This window comes from Haemaphysalis longicornis, unplaced genomic scaffold (genome assembly GCF_048455015.1).
Source record: "Haemaphysalis longicornis isolate Haplotype H1 unplaced genomic scaffold, Haemaphysalis longicornis Haplotype H1 scaffold_88, whole genome shotgun sequence".
Classification (NCBI taxonomy): Eukaryota; Metazoa; Arthropoda; class Arachnida; order Ixodida; family Ixodidae; genus Haemaphysalis; species Haemaphysalis longicornis.
In genome coordinates this window covers 116,799-130,949 of record NW_027526456.1, presented here as the reverse complement: position 1 = coordinate 130,949, position 14,151 = coordinate 116,799, and the positions used below count along the sequence as shown (strand labels likewise).

At 51.0% G+C, this 14,151-nt stretch overlaps 5 non-coding genes and 2 pseudogenes across 5 annotated transcripts; all 7 read left to right on the top strand.

Moving 5' to 3' along the window:
* Positions 1–99: 99 nt before the first annotated feature.
* LOC144151027 (5S ribosomal RNA) lies at positions 100–218 on the top strand. The gene has a single exon (XR_013318636.1). It is a non-coding gene; the product is annotated as a 5S ribosomal RNA (ribosomal RNA).
* Positions 219–754: 536 nt separating this feature from the next.
* Positions 755–873, top strand: LOC144151026 (5S ribosomal RNA). Its single transcript, XR_013318635.1, has one exon. It is a non-coding gene; the product is annotated as a 5S ribosomal RNA (ribosomal RNA).
* A 5,366-nt stretch (positions 874–6,239) lies between these two features.
* Positions 6,240–6,358, top strand: LOC144151262 (5S ribosomal RNA; annotated as a pseudogene).
* Positions 6,359–6,895: 537 nt separating this feature from the next.
* On the top strand, positions 6,896–7,014 carry LOC144151214 (5S ribosomal RNA). The gene has a single exon (XR_013318814.1). It is a non-coding gene; the product is annotated as a 5S ribosomal RNA (ribosomal RNA).
* Positions 7,015–12,468: 5,454 nt separating this feature from the next.
* On the top strand, positions 12,469–12,587 carry LOC144151236 (5S ribosomal RNA; annotated as a pseudogene).
* Positions 12,588–13,124: 537 nt separating this feature from the next.
* On the top strand, positions 13,125–13,243 carry LOC144151025 (5S ribosomal RNA). The gene has a single exon (XR_013318634.1). It is a non-coding gene; the product is annotated as a 5S ribosomal RNA (ribosomal RNA).
* A 537-nt stretch (positions 13,244–13,780) lies between these two features.
* Positions 13,781–13,899, top strand: LOC144151023 (5S ribosomal RNA). The gene has a single exon (XR_013318632.1). It is a non-coding gene; the product is annotated as a 5S ribosomal RNA (ribosomal RNA).
* The last annotated feature ends 252 nt before the right edge of the window (positions 13,900–14,151 follow it).

Here is a 14,151-nt window from a genome sequence, read left to right as displayed (position 1 = left end):
TGCGGCGGCCGTGTGTCCTGCCGAACAACAGGTGAAATGGTAGAGATGCTGGTTGTTGGTGTAATGTGTTATAAAAAGGCACGTAAGGCTTCGATTCTCGCCATCGGCCATACCATGCTGAATACGCCGGTTCTCGTCCGATCACCGAAGCTAAGCAGCATTGGGCTCGGTCAGTACTTGGGAGGGAGACCACCTGGGAACACCGAGTGCCGATGGCATCCTCTTTTGCTTTTTAAAACTTTCCGTATTAATTTGCGTTCAAAGAGTTGTTTCTATTTTTTTTTCCCCCACCAAGTTTCGTTTGCCCCCTGGCGGTGGCGGGGGCGCGGAAGGACCACTAGATGATGCTTCGCCGCAGCGCAGCGGGCGAGTTAGCCGATTTTCCACCCTTCGTTGGGCGCGGCGGATTACCTGTGACTGACTCGTCTTTCTATCTGCCCCTCGAAGGTCGTGAAAGCAGGCATTTCGCACTTCCGGAGCACCTGCGGCTAATGTGCGACAAACGGAAGCATTCCCCAACGTCTAGCCAGCGTGACCACAACGACTCAAGGCCACATTCGTTTCCAAAAGTGTTCCCCAAGTGCGCGCAGCAATGTTCGGCGACTTGAGGGCTTCGTGCGACGTCGTGGGATCCCTAGGATATGGAGTGATGTGTTGCGGCGGCCGTGTGTCCTGCCGAACAACAGGTGAAATGGTAGAGATGCTGGTTGTTGGTGTAATGTGTTATAAAAAGGCACGTAAGGCTTCGATTCTCGCCATCGGCCATACCATGCTGAATACGCCGGTTCTCGTCCGATCACCGAAGCTAAGCAGCATTGGGCTCGGTCAGTACTTGGGAGGGAGACCACCTGGGAACACCGAGTGCCGATGGCATCCTCTTTTGCTTTTTAAAACTTTCCGTATTAATTTGCGTTCAAAGAGTTGTTTCTATTTTTTTTTCCCCCACCAAGTTTCGTTTGCCCCCTGGCGGTGGCGGGGGCGCGGAAGGACCACTAGATGATGCTTCGCCGCAGCGCAGCGGGCGAGTTAGCCGATTTTCCACCCTTCGTTGGGCGCGGCGGATTACCTGTGACTGACTCGTCTTTCTATCTGCCCCTCGAAGGTCGTGAAAGCAGGCATTTCGCACTTCCGGAGCACCTGCGGCTAATGTGCGACAAACGGAAGCATTCCCCAACGTCTAGCCAGCGTGACCACAACGACTCAAGGCCACATTCGTTTCCAAAAGTGTTCCCCAAGTGCGCGCAGCAATGTTCGGCGACTTGAGGGCTTCGTGCGACGTCGCGGGATCCCTAGGATATGGAGTGATGTGTTGCGGCGGCCGTGTGTCCTGCCGAACAACAGGTGAAATGGTAGAGATGCTGGTTGTTGGTGTAATGTGTTATAAAAAGGCACGTAAGGCTTCGATTCTCGCCATCGGACCGGTTTCGCCGCCGAGCGGGCCGCCCGCCGGCTACCGTTTCCTGCTGCCCGCGCTGCCGGCGAACGAGGGGATGAAGGCCTGCGTTGTTCTGCACGGAGATCTGGACGCACGGCCGTACCGCATCGAGGACTTTCGTGCACCCCTGGAGGAACTCGGCGTGATAAAGGCGGTGAGTGGCATAGGGCCCTACCAAATGAGCCACGTGTGGCTCGTGAAGTTGAGGTCGGCACAGGCGAAGGAGGCGCTCGTGAGGAGTGCAGGACTCAAGGTAAAGGGACGCTATTGCGCAGTGATAGACCCTGCGAAGCAAGAGGTTACCTTAAAGCTACATTGGGTTCCGTTCGATGACCCAAATGAAGCGCTAGTAAGGCTGTTGCAAGATTTTGGGGAAGTGAAGGAAGTAAAGTTGGACGAATGGAAGGTGCCAGGGTTCGATCTTCCAGACTCCACGACGCGAACTGTGCGCATGGTGCTGCACGAAGGGATCACGCCGGACGCCATCCCCGATCTGTTCGCGTACGGAGAAGGGGCGGTGTTGTGTGTGGTGCCGGGCCGCGCGCCTACATGCCTACGTTGCAGGATGAAGGGGCATATCAGGCGCGACTGCCAGACGCCGCAGTGTGCAAAGTGTCGCGGTTTTGGGCACACTAGGCAGGATTGCGTGCGCACGTACGCACGCGTAGCAGGCAACGGACGACCCAGCGACACCACGAATAACCTGATGGACGAGGAGGAAGCAGAGACAGCGGCGACCGCGGCTTTGACTACGCCCGACAACGAGCGCAGCGGTGTCGGCGTTGCAGCACCGGCGGAGGCCACCGCAACAACGAACGACGACGGAGCCAAGATGGCCGCGGAAGCAGCTACGGCCGAGGGAGACGCCGAGGAAGGCGGAAAGCATGGCGAAAAGGAGCAGGAGGGTGCGCCAGCAAACTCAATGCCGGAGGAGAGCGAGGTTGTACAGGAAGAGGAGGTGAGACAGACGAGAGAGGAGGAGAGCGACAGCGGGGGGGCCATGGATGTGTCGCAGGCCAGCGCGAAGCGTCCCCGCGAGAAGGGAGAGGAGGTGGTCGCGGCGCAAAGGCTGCGGCGCATAGAAAATGAATGGAAGACGGCGACGGGGAAGAAAGGAAAATACGTTCCCACCACGAGAACAGCGTCCCGCGATCGCGCACACGCAGCAACAGGTGACGGCGCCGGTGAACACCCGCCGCCGAGCCAAAAGTGAGTCATCGTACTGGTTTCGGGTGGTCCATGGATGTGCGAGGGTGAACAATCTCTCCCGTGCTTGCGTTAAGAGTGTCGTCTTTGGGCGGCCCACTTCGAGTGGGAACGCTCAATGTGCGTGGACTGAGCTGCAGGCGAAAGCAATACCAGGTGCAGCGGCTGCTACACGAGAGAGAGCTGGACGTGGTCGCCATCCAAGAGACCAAGGTAGACAGCGAAAATGGTACAGACTGCATGGTCGCCCCGTTTCGAGCGCGTTTCAATGTTTGTGTAAGCCACGCGGACGGAAACTCGGCTGGCTGCTGTTTATGCATTAAGAATGCGGTCGGTGTTGTAATTGAGAGTGTAGTGGCCTGTCAGAAAGGGAGATTTGTGGCGTGTGACTTTTCGAGGGGCGCATGTAGCTTTCGTGTTGTGTGTGTATATGCCCCCACGAAGGTCAAAGAGAGGTGTGAGTTTTTTCGGGACATTGAGCCCCTTATAGAGTGTGACAAACAAGTTATTCTTTTGGGGGATTTTAATTGTGTGTTGCAAACCGAAGATCGTCTAGGGGGGGTGAAGTGTAGGGATGCGAGCGCCGACTTCCTTACAGGAATAGTGGCGCGTTTGGATTTGGTTGACGCTGCCCACCTAGCCTGTGGAGGGAAAAGTAATCATTTTACCCATCATCAGGGGGCAAGTCAAGCACGGCTTGACAGGATTTACGTGTCAACTGAGTTGGCAGTGCTGTGTGAAAATTATTGTGTAGAGCCTGTGTCCTTCAGCGATCACAGCTTAGTTATGGTCACGTTAGGACAAAAGAAAAAGAAAAAAATATGCTATGAGATGTGGAAATTTAATGCTAAATTGCTAGAGGATGAAGTGTTTGCTGAAGCAACCAAGGAAGCCATCGCGTCCCTTTTATCGCAGGACAGCAAGAGCAATGAGGAGAAGTGGGAATTTTTCAAACAATGCGTGAAAATGAAAGCCATTGAAAGGGGAGGTACAATCCAACATCAGGCACGTATGGAGGAAAAAAGCTTAAGAAAGCACTTAGAAAAACTACTCAGACAGGAAACAGATAAGTCTCAGACTTTCATAGAAGATGTTAGGGATATTAAGCTGAAATTAGAAGCAATCGACGAGCAGAAATACAGAGGCGCAGTAATCCGGGCGCGGTCGGAGAAACTGTTAGGTGGTGAAGCGCCCACAAAGCGAACCTTGTCGGATGAAAAGCTGTACGCGCGTAAAAATGAAATCTTGGAAATAGAATATAAAGGTGTGGTGCGGAGCGAGCAGGTTTCCATCCAGAATGCCTTCGAGGAACACTATGCTGAACTCTTCTCCCTTCAGGTCCCCCGCAAAAAGGGGTTTAATGAAGAATTCCTTTTATGCCTACCCAAACTGGAGTCTGTACAAACTGAATCGTTGGAGCGTGAAATCACTGTCGCAGAAGTAATTAAGGCCATAGAGGATTTAAACCCAGGCAAGGCGCCTAGACCAGATGGTCTGACTGCCGTCTTTTATAAGGAATTTAAATATGAAATGGCTGTAGCTTTGCAGAAGTTGTACTCAGAAGCGTTGGAGAAGGGGGCATTGCCCATCTCATTTTCGAGAGCCCACACAATTTTGTTGCCAAAGAGTGAGGAGGAAGCGAAACTTAAAAGTGTAAATGGCTACAGGCCGATAACGCTCACGAACGTTGATTATAAAATATTAATGAAGGTTCTTGCAAATAGGCTACAATCTGTGATTGGCGATCTTGTTGGAGTTCACCAGACATGTGGTATCCGTGGTAGGTCGATTTTCACGAATATCCATGTCGCTAGAAGCATTCTAGAATACTGTGACAGTGAGTACTTCAGAGTAGCTATGCTACAAATAGACCTCTCGAAGGCTTTCGATCGAGTCCCCCACGAAGTTCTTTTTTCTATTTTAAAGTATGTGGGGCTTGGGTCGCTCCTTTGCAAAGGTGTGCGCATGGCGTACTTAAACTGCACGACCAGGTTAATAGTTAACGGCGAGCTGTCGAGGCGTATTGACGTTCGCTCATCTGTCAGACAGGGTTGCCCCATGTCTCCATTGTTATTTTCTCTCTTCCTTGAACCCTTGTGTAGAAAGATAATAGGTAGTGAAAATGTCCACGGGTTTCAGTTAAAGTCTAGCGAGGTGCGCATACTCGCGTATGCAGATGACGTGGCCATTTTTGCCACAGACCAGGAAAGTGTCCGCAATGCTCTGCGCATCACGCAGAACTATTGCGATATGAGCGGGAGTGTGTTGAACAGAGACAAGTGTTTGGGGTTGTGGCATGGGGAGTGGGATGACCCTCCCAGGGTGTTCGAAAACGTTCAGTGGGAAACCACCCCAGCGTTGTACCTAGGCGTACCATTGAATCGGTACAGAGAGAACACGACATTTTGGCGCGAAAAGGCGACAGTGGCGCGTTCTCAGACGGAACGATGGAACGGGAGAGGCCTGTCAATTTTTGCACGCGCCACCGTTTGTAACGTTTTCCTGGCAGCAAAGATATGGTATGTGCTGCAGGCGTTGTTTTGTACACGAACGAACCTTCAGCTGTTTCACCGTGTGTTCGCCACCTTCGTGTGGAACTCCGGGTGGGAGCGAACGTCGAGAACGAACTTGTTTCGAACAGTAGGCAGTGGAGGACTGGGTCTAGGGCATCTCTTCTTGAGGCAGGTTGTTTCAAGGTTCATGTTCCTGAGAGATCAAAGAGACCCATTCCTCCGCACTTACATGCAGGTCATGTTGGCCGGCGAGCTTCCGAGCTTTATTGTGTCGTCGTGCGGGGCAATGTCGAGAGTGTCTTCACGGTACCTGCGCGAGGTTGTGTTGTCTTTTAATTTTTTGTTAAGCAGATTTTCTCTAGAGTATTTGAACAGTGTCAACAAAAGAGTTCTGTATAAAGATTTAGTGAGTGTTGTTTTTCCAGTTCCGTTGTATAGAAGTGTGTACGCTGGTGGCCCGGGCCAGAATGTGCTGAAACGGGTTAAGAGGATGTGGTTGCCACCGGGAGTGAAGACTTTCTTTTTTAACTTGCACACCGGAACACTACCAGTACTAGTGTGGATGCAGGAGAGAGGTATGCTCGTGCCATGGGGCACAGACTGCAGGCTGTGCAAGAGGCCGGAGACCGTAGAGCATGTGTTCATTGACTGTTGGGACGCTGTGTTCTATTGGGACGTCCTTCAGCGCACGCTGCAGAAGGACCTCCCAATAGACGCCTACGGAATCCGGTTTCTTCCAGTTGTAAGCAATGAATACCCGTATGATGCAATCATGCTCTTGGGGCTACACAGTATCTGGCGGTCACGCATGGCTGTCAGAAATAGCGACCCTAGGGCACGGTCTGTTCAAGAGTACTTTGTTGAAAGTGTGGCAAGAATACGTGAAGTTTTGGAGAGGGAAAAAAGTGACGAGGAAGTGTTGACCATGTTCAGTGAACTGGTTAAGATGAAAGTGCACTGGTTTTCCAGGTAATACCTGGTTCAGTGCGTGTTTTGTATAGTTTACGGTTCAGTACGTGTTTGTAAATAAGTTGTTTTGTTATGCTTTGTACGGCAATAAAGAAAAAAAAAAAAAAAAAAAAAAAAAAATCGGCCATACCATGCTGAATACGCCGGTTCTCGTCCGATCACCGAAGCTAAGCAGCATTGGGCTCGGTCAGTACTTGGGAGGGAGACCACCTGGGAACACCGAGTGCTGATGGCATCCTCTTTTGCTTTTTAAAACTTTCCGTATTAATTTGCGTTCAAAGAGTTGTTTCTATTTTTTTTTTCCCCCACCAAGTTTCGTTTGCCCCCTGGCGGTGGCGGGGGCGCGGAAGGACCACTAGATGATGCTTCGCCGCAGCGCAGCGGGCTAGTTAGCCGATTTTCCACCCTTCGTTGGGCGCGGCGGATTACCTGTGACTGACTCGTCTTTCTATCTGCCCCTCGAAGGTCGTGAAAGCAGGCATTTCGCACTTCCGGAGCACCTGCGGCTAATGTGCGACAAACGGAAGCATTCCCCAACGTCTAGCCAGCGTGACCACAATGACTCAAGGCCACATTCGTTTCCAAAAGTGTTCCCCAAGTGCGCGCAGCAATGTTCGGCGACTTGAGGGCTTCGTGCGACGTCGCGGGATCCCTAGGATATGGAGTGATGTGTTGCGGCGGCCGTGTGTCCTGCCGAACAACAGGTGAAATGGTAGAGATGCTGGTTGTTGGTGTAATGTGTTATAAAAAGGCACGTAAGGCTTCGATTCTCGCCATCGGCCATACCATGCTGAATACGCCGGTTCTCGTCCGATCACCGAAGCTAAGCAGCATTGGGCTCGGTCAGTACTTGGGAGGGAGACAACCTGGGAACACCGAGTGCCGATGGCATCCTCTTTTGCTTTTTAAAACTTTCCGTATTAATTTGCGTTCAAAGAGTTGTTTCTATTTTTTTTCCCCCACCAAGTTTCGTTTGCCCCCTGGCGGTGGCGGGGGCGCGGAAGGACCACTAGATGATGCTTCGCCGCAGCGCAGCGGGCGAGTTAGCCGATTTTCCACCCTTCGTTGGGCGCGGCGGATTACCTGTGACTGAGTCGTCTTTCTATCTGCCCCTCGAAGGTCGTGAAAGCAGGCATTTCGCACTTCCGGAGCACCTGCGGCTAATGTGCGACAAACGGAAGCATTCCCCAACGTCTAGCCAGCGTGACCACAACGACTCAAGGCCACATTCGTTTCCAAAAGTGTTCCCCAAGTGCGCGCAGCAATGTTCGGCGACTTGAGGGCTTCGTGCGACGTCGCGGGATCCCTAGGATATGGAGTGATGTGTTGCGGCGGCCGTGTGTCCTGCCGAACAACAGGTGAAATGGTAGAGATGCTGGTTGTTGGTGTAATGTGTTATAAAAAGGCACGTAAGGCTTCGATTCTCGCCATCGGCCATACCATGCTCACTTCCACTTCCGGCTTCCGAGCGGAGCGGTTGTGCGATGGCTGGCTCCGAGCCAGGTGTTTCAGCGGCTATGTCCAGCCGCGGTGCCCGGTTTGCTGGTGCGCCTTCTGGCTACCGGTTTCTTCTACCGTCGATACCGTCCGAAGACTCGATGAGGGCGTGCCTAATTTTGCACTGCGACCTTGGTGGACGGCCCTACCGGATTGACGACTTTCGCACGCCGTTCCTTCTGTTGGGCGTGCTGAAGGACATCGCCGGTATTGGGCCTTTTCAAATGGGTCACGTTTGGCTCATTAAGTTGAAGACTCCCGAGGCTCGTCAGCGACTTCTGGACTCGGGCGGACTTCAAGTAAAGGGGCGGTACTGCGCAGTCATCGACCCGATACAACAAGAAGTTACGGTGAAAGTGCATTGGGTGCCCTTCCACGTCGCCGACGCTGCCTTAGCGAGAGTGTTCGCTGACTTCGGCGAAGTGAAAGACGTCCGACAAGACGCCTGGGGCGCGGCCGGTTTTGAAGCCGCCGAGTCGACTACGCGCCTCGTACGTATGATGTTGCGTGAGGACTTAACACCGGACGACCTCCCGCACATGCTCCGTTTTTACGGAGGTTCCATCCTGGTCGTCGTGCCCGGTCGGGCGCCTCAGTGCCTTCGCTGCCGACGTACCGGCCACATTCGTAAGGACTGTCGCACCCCGCGGTGCTCAAAGTGCAAAACGTTTGGCCACCTGGCCGAAGAATGCGTACGCACCTACGCGAATGTGACTGGCAATCCTGAAGAGGCGGAGGTCCTTCCCGAAGTCATGGACGACGAAGAGGCTGAACTTGCTGCTTCGGCAACTACCGGTACGACGAAGCCTCCTGCCAAAGAAGGTGACGAGGCGGTAGGCGGAAACGCCCCCTTCGACGCCCCACCAAACACCAAGAACGTCGCCATCAACGAGGCAGCAGGAGCAACCAAGACGATACACGGCGAGGGCAACGGCACCGAAGAAAAAGAAGGCAACCACTCCACCCAGAAACTGCTGGACTCCAACGATGACGAAGACCAGGCTACTCCACGAGCCGCCACCTCAACGGACACGCAACAGAGCGACGGTTCTCCAGCGGTGGCAGCTACCGCTGGCGACGACTCCACCACGTCACAGGCTACCACTGCTGCCGCAGCTGCAAAGCGGCCGCGAGAATCACCGGGGCTCCACGAAGAACAACGCCTGAAGCAGCTCGAACGTGAGTGGTCTGTAGTGGCCAGCAAAAACAAAAAAAGCAAACTACCGGCCCAGCAGAATCGCTCTGCTAGCGTATCCCGCCCTTTTAGAATGTAGATGTAACCTCGAATGTAAACGCCTTGGTGTCTGTGTGAGTGACTCCCCTTTTTTCAATGCTGAATAGTGGCCCTTTCAAATTAGCAACCTTAAACGTCAGAGGACTTGGTTCTAAGAAGCGAAGGTTTCAACTTAAGACGCTGCTGGAGGCACAGCAAATTGATATCTTAGGCGTCCAAGAAACTAAAGTTGAGAGTGAATCGCACACAGACACCATGGTCGAACCCTTTCTAGATTCGTATCATGTTGCTGTCAGTCACGCCCAGGGAACGGCAGGGGGATGTTGTATGTTTTTGAAAAAAGCGCTTATCTCTGTGATAGACCAGGTTCAAAGCTCTCCAGAAGGTCGCTTTGTCTGCTGTGATTTTAATTACGCTGAGCACCCTTTTCGGGCAGTTTGTGTTTATGCTCCAACGAAAACCAGCCAACGCCGTGTCTTTTTTGAAGAAGTGGTTAGATTAGTAGACTGTGAAAAGTGTGTCCTTTTCTTCGGAGATTTCAATTGTGTCTACACGCCTGCGGACCGTGCCAATCAAAATGTACCATCAGATTCCAGCGCCCTTTTTTTAGAACAGTGTATGAACGACTCCTGTCTTGAAGACGTTACAAATCTAGCTAACGCGACACGAACCGCCAGATACACACATTATCAAGGCGCAAGCCACGCCCGTTTAGATAGGATCTACGTCTCGGCGGAACTAGCTCCTTCTTGCATGGACTACGCAGTCGACGCGGTTTCTTTCTCGGATCATTGCTTGGTTTCCGTATGCGTTGGCGGAAAAAAACAGAGGCAAGCAAAGTTTAACTGGGACCTTTGGAAAATGAATGATAAACTGTTAAAAGATGATAAGTTCCAAGCCACAGTTGTTGCAAGAAAAACAGAACTGGTAAATTTCGGCAACAAAAACATCGTGGAAGAATGGGAATCCTTTAAGCAGGAAATCAAGATAGCCGCGATTGAACGTTCGACGGAGATAAAATTTAATGATAGAAAAGAAGAAAAAGAACTCCGTGACTTGTTGCAGCTTATAACAGTTGAAGAAGCCAAAGCGCCGGGACTGTTTACTGAGGATTTGCGCACAACAAAGGCAAAGATAGAACGCATCGAGGTAGAAAAATACAAGGGCGCGGCGATAAGGGCTCGCACGGAAAGACTAATAGGCGGTGAAATGCCAACGAAACGGTCGTTGGCAGACGAAAGGAGTCATGCGCGAAGGAACGAAATTCACAATATTGAGCACGAAGGAATATTTTTGACAGAACAAGTCGAAATAGAAGGGGCTTTTACAAAACATTACGAACACCTTTTCTCGTGCAAAACACCGAACCAAGAGTTTGAGCAGTCCTTTTTAACTCTGATGTCCCAACTAGACCCCCATGTAACAGATGAACTGCAAAGTCCGATTACTGTAAAGGAAATAGAAGATTCAATCGATAGTTTAAATATCGGTAAGTCGCCTGGCCCTGATGGGCTAGGCGCTGCCTTTTATAAGGCATTTAAAATCCAACTGGCACCTATTTTAGGTACTGTTCTTGAAGAGTCCTTTAATAGGGGTTCCCTGCCCCCATCGTTTTCTCAAGCCCACACCATTTTAATCCCGAAAAGCAATGATCCAGAACAGCTTGTGAAAATCACGGGATACAGGCCGATAACATTAACTAACACGGACTATAAGATCTTCATGAAGGTAATCACAAAACGTATGCAAGCAGTAATTACAACCTTAGTTGGGCCCCACCAAACATGCGGAATTAAGGGCCGAAGCATAACTACTAACATTCATGTAGCAAGAAGTATCCTGGAATCTTGCGACATAGATTACAGGAAGGTGGCTATGTTACAGATAGATTTTCAAAAGGCATTTGACAGGGTCTGTCATGAGGTCCTTTTTAAAATACTTGAACATGTCCGAATCGGAAAATTAATTTTACAAGGAGTGAAAATGGCATATAAGGATTGTACAACAAGAATTTTGATTAATGGCCAGTTAACGAGTCCAATTAAAGTGCAGGCATCAGTGCGTCAAGGGTGTGCCCTGTCGTCCCTTCTTTTCGCCCTCTATCTTGAACCCCTGTGTGCAAGAATAAATCAAGACAATCAGATACAGGGCTACACTTTACAATCCTGTGAAGTTAAGGTGATGGCATATGCTGATGATGTGGTTTATTTTTGTGTGAATAAGGAGAGTGTCCGTACTGCCCTATGTATCACCCAAGAGTTTTGTAGTATGACTTGTAGTTCCATTAACATAGGCAAATGTACTGGGCTGTGGCACGGAGAATGGTTAAATGCCCCGAATGTTTTTGAAAACGTCACCTGGTCAACGCAGCCAACTAAGTATCTGGGGGTACCCTTTGACCAGTATCGAGACAGCACGAAATACTGGAACGAAAGAGCACAGGAAATGCGCGCGCAAACGGCCAAGTGGGAGGGCCGTGGCCTGTCCATCTTTTCCCGAGCAACAGTTTGTAATGTTTTCCTTGTCTCTAAAATCTGGTATGTCATGCAGGCCCTTTCTTGTTCTCGACTGAATGTGCAGAAGTTTCACCGCATATTCGCGGTGTTTGTTTGGCAGTCGACTTATGAAAGGACGAGCAGGAACAACTTATTCAGAAAAGTTAGAAGCGGAGGCCTGTCACTCTCGCATCTTTTTGTGAGACAACTTGTTTCCCGCTTTTTGTTTTTGCGTGATCAGGCCGACCCGTTTATCCGCACCTTTTTACAGGTCACGGTAGCGAGTGCTTTGCCCGACCTTCTAGTGACGTCAGCGGACGCTACACGTTTTTCGGTTAGTCTCTTTCTGAGAGAAGTTGTTTTCTCCTGTCGTTTTCTAATGGCGCGTTTTTCTAGAGAATTTTTGTCTACTGTAAACCGTAAAAATTTGTCGCGTGACCTCATCGATTGTCTATTCCCTGAACCGATGTACCGTTCCTTGTATAGTGGCGGATCCGGACATGATGTTCTACGGAGAGTGAAAAGAATGCTAGTGCCAGGTCCTGTTAAAACGTTCTTCTTCAAATTGCACACTAATACGCTACCAGTAAAAACGTGGATGTTAGAAAAAGGTTTATTTTTGCCATGGGGTGCCGACTGTACACTATGTAAAAAACCGGAAAGTGTCGAGCATGTCTTTATAGATTGTTGGGACGCTGTTTTTTTTTGGATGTCCTGCAACGTACCGTGAAAAAAGATCTTCCCCTTACCCCACATGGAATTCGTTTCCTGGATGTCAAACCAGATGTTCTACCATACGACCTGTTTTTTGTATTGGGTTTGCACAGCATATGGAAGAGTAGAATGGAGGTACGGAATGCAGATGTCAATGCAAAGTCTGTTGGAAACCACTTTGTTGAACATGTGTGTAAGCTCCGCGAAGTGTTTTTGAAGCTGGAATAAGAAGACGAAGTGATATCTGTTATGAACGAACTAGCTGTACTAAAAGTTCACAAAAACGTAACCGCCAGCTAAAAGCGCGGCGGTTTTGATGTATGTTCCTTTCCTTTCTCAGCCCTGAGGGCTGATTGTGTAGTACTTGTTGTGTTGTGCCCAGACGGCAATAAAGAAAAAAAAAAAAAAATCGGCCATACCATGCTGAATACGCCGGTTCTCGTCCGATCACCGAAGCTAAGCAGCATTGGGCTCGGTCAGTACTTGGGAGGGAGACCACCTGGGAACACCGAGTGCCGATGGCATCCTCTTTTGCTTTTTAAAACTTTCCGTATTAATTTGCATTCAAAGAGTTGTTTCTATTTTTTTTTTCCCCCACCAAGTTTCGTTTGCCCCCTGGCGGTGGCGGGGGCGCGGAAGGACCACTAGATGATGCTTCGCCGCAGCGCAGCGGGCGAGTTAGCCGATTTTCCACCCTTCGTTGGGCGCGGCGGATTACCTGCGACTGACTCGTCTTTCTATCTGCCCCTCGAAGGTCGTGAAAGCAGGCATTTCGCACTTCCGGAGCACCTGCGGCTAATGTGCGACAAACGGAAGCATTCCCCAACGTCTAGCCAGCGTGACCACAACGACTCAAGGCCACATTCGTTTCCAAAAGTGTTCCCCAAGTGCGCGCAGCAATGTTCGGCGACTTGAGGGCTTCGTGCGACGTCGCGGGATCCCTAGGATATGGAGTGATGTGTTGCGGCGGCCGTGTGTCCTGCCGAACAACAGGTGAAATGGTAGAGATGCTGGTTGTTGGTGTAATGTGTTATAAAAAGGCACGTAAGGCTTCGATTCTCGCCATCGGCCATACCATGCTGAATACGCCGGTTCTCGTCCGATCACCGAAGCTAAGCAGCATTGGGCTCGGTCAGTACTTGGGAGGGAGACCACCTGGGAACACCGAGTGCCGATGGCATCCTCTTTTGCTTTTTAAAACTTTCCGTATTAATTTGCGTTCAAAGAGTTGTTTCTATTTTTTTTTTCCCCCACCAAGTTTCGTTTGCCCCCTGGCGGTGGCGGGGGCGCGGAAGGACCACTAGATGATGCTTCGCCGCAGCGCAGCGGGCGAGTTAGCCGATTTTCCACCCTTCGTTGGGCGCGGCGGATTACCTGTGACTGACTCGTCTTTCTATCTGCCCCTCGAAGGTCGTGAAAGCAGGCATTTCGCACTTCCGGAGCACCTGCGGCTAATGTGCGACAAACGGAAGCATTCCCCAACGTCTAGCCAGCGTGACCACAACGACTCAAGGCCACATTCGTTTCCAAAAGTGTTCCCCAAGTGCGCGCAGCAATGTTCGGCGACTTGAGGGCTTCGTGCGACGTCGCGGGATCCCTAGGATATGGAGTGATGTGTTGCGGCGGCCGTGTGTCCTGCCGAACAACAGGTGAAATGGTAGAGATGCTGGTTGTTGGTGTAATGTGTTATAAAAAGGCACGTAAGGCTTCGATTCTCGCCATCGGCCATACCATGCTGAATACGCCGGTTCTCGTCCGATCACCGAAGCTAAGCAGCATTGGGCTCGGTCAGTACTTGGGAGGGAGACCACCTGGGAACACCGAGTGCCGATGGCATCCTCTTTTGCTTTTTAAAACTTTCCGTATTAATTTGCGTTCAAAGAGTTGTTTCTATTTTTTTTTCCCCCACCAAGTTTCGTTTGCCCCCTGGCGGTGGCGGGGGCGCGGAAGGACCACTAGATGATGCTTCGCCGCAGCGCAGCGGGCGAGTTAGCCGATTTTCCACCCTTCGTTGGGCGCGGCGGATTACCTGTGACTGACTCGTCTTTCTATCTGCCCCTCGAAGGTCGTGAAAGCAGGCATTTCGCA